Source organism: Phacochoerus africanus, chromosome 10 (genome assembly GCF_016906955.1).
Source record: "Phacochoerus africanus isolate WHEZ1 chromosome 10, ROS_Pafr_v1, whole genome shotgun sequence".
NCBI lineage: Eukaryota > Metazoa > Chordata > Mammalia > Artiodactyla > Suidae > Phacochoerus > Phacochoerus africanus.
Window position 1 is genome coordinate 74,026,476 of NC_062553.1, and position 1,811 is coordinate 74,028,286.

Genomic DNA, 1,811 nt, shown 5'->3' on the forward strand with positions numbered 1-1,811 from the left:
ACACTAGCTCCTACCTTTAGGCTGAGATTTACACCATGGGCTCCCTGGTTCTCAGGCCTTCAGACTGGGACTGAATCACACCACTGGCTTTCCTGGCTCTGCAGCTCACATGTCATGGGGCTTCTCAGCCTCCATAACCGCACCATCCAATTCTCCATAATAAATCTCCTTTCATTTCCTATTGGCTCTATTTCTCTGGAGAAGCCTGACTAATGCATCTACAATTCTGAATTTAATTCACTGCTAGATTTGTCTTCCTCTAATTGATTCTGCTGATGGAAAAATGTAATAGTTATTCCTTTTAACATTTCGGAAGGTAGATTGCAATCTTATAGGTCTCTTTTGGTCCTTAAATTTCTGTAATATAATGCATTCTAAGCTTCAGCCTTGTAAAAACTGGACCTCAACTCCACATTGACAAAATACTTTTTAGTCAGGTCATAACAACCCTGTCAACAAAACCTAGCACACCAGGAATGGGAACTAATATTGGGGCTATTATAGCTATAACCACGTACGTTCTCTTCACAGACTTCTCGGCCAAAAAATCTGCTTACTTTAATGGAACAATGAATAAGCATCTTGCATATTCCCAGTGGTATCTGTGCCCCTTAAGGTACTTCTTATGAAAATACCTTCTGCTCTGGAAGCCCCACAAACAAGGTTAAATGTATTTTCCAGTCACAAATAATCACATAGCTATTGATCTCCACTTAGCCAAGGGAAAATTGACATTATAAGAACTACTTCTACTCTTCCTCAGCGCTGCCTATGGAGGTGGCAGCCATCTCCCTCCTGGCATCATGGCCTCTCTCAGACCCCTCATGAAGCCCCAGATCATCAAAAAGAGGACCAAGAAGCTCATCCAGCACCAGTCAGACTAACACGTCAAAATTAAGTGGAACTGGCAGAAACCCAGACGCATTGACCACAGGGTGAGTAACAGGTGCAAGGGCCAGCTCTTAATGCCCAACACTGGTTATGGGAGCAACCAGAAAATAAAGCCAGTGCTGCCCAGTGGCTTCCGGAAGTTTCTGGTACACAGTGTAAAGGAGCTTGAAGTGCTGCTGATGTGCAACAAATCGTACTGTGCTGCGATTGCTCACAATGTCTCTTCCAAGAACCGCAAAGCCGTTGTGAAGAGAGTGGCCCAGCTGGCCATCAGGGTCACCAATCCCAACACAAAGGAATAGAAGGATTTCCTGTTGTGGCTCAGTGCATTAAGAACCCAACTAGTATCTATGAGAATGGAGGTTCAATCCCTGGACTCAGTGAGAATTAAGGAGCTGGCATTACCACAAGCTGTGGCAGATGTGGCTCCAATACTGAGTTGAAATGAATAGCGGGCTCATGTGCACATTATATCTGTGTTAATAAGACCATGAAACTTGGCAGCGGGGGTAAAGTAATATTTCTGGCATCCATACTATACCAAGGTAAGTATTTCAGGTAAGTGATCACATAGTTTGGGGCATCATTCAAACCAAAACTAAAACAGGTCAGGATATTTTAATAGATCACTGCCACCTGCATCATTTGTCTCTAAAACAGCTTTCAGTGTTGGGCCTTTTAAGGGGTGAGACGAAGGATTACAGTGGAGAAGTGATGGGCTGGAAGGCAACTTGCTTGACTTAAGTACCCTTAAGGATGGCTATCTTCTGAACATGGAATTAGTATCAGCATTTGTTTTTTTATCCCTAGATTTTATTTTTCTAAATTTGTGTGTGTGTGTGTGTGTGTGTCTTTTTAGGGCCACATCCGAGGCATGTGGAAGCTCCCAGACTAGGGGTTGAGTCAGAGCTACAGCTGCC

At 43.6% G+C, this 1,811-nt stretch overlaps 1 pseudogene; it reads left to right on the plus strand.

The window, feature by feature from the left end:
• Positions 1 to 803: 803 nt before the first annotated feature.
• On the plus strand, positions 804 to 1,193 carry LOC125137447 (60S ribosomal protein L32-like; annotated as a pseudogene).
• The last annotated feature ends 618 nt before the right edge of the window (positions 1,194 to 1,811 follow it).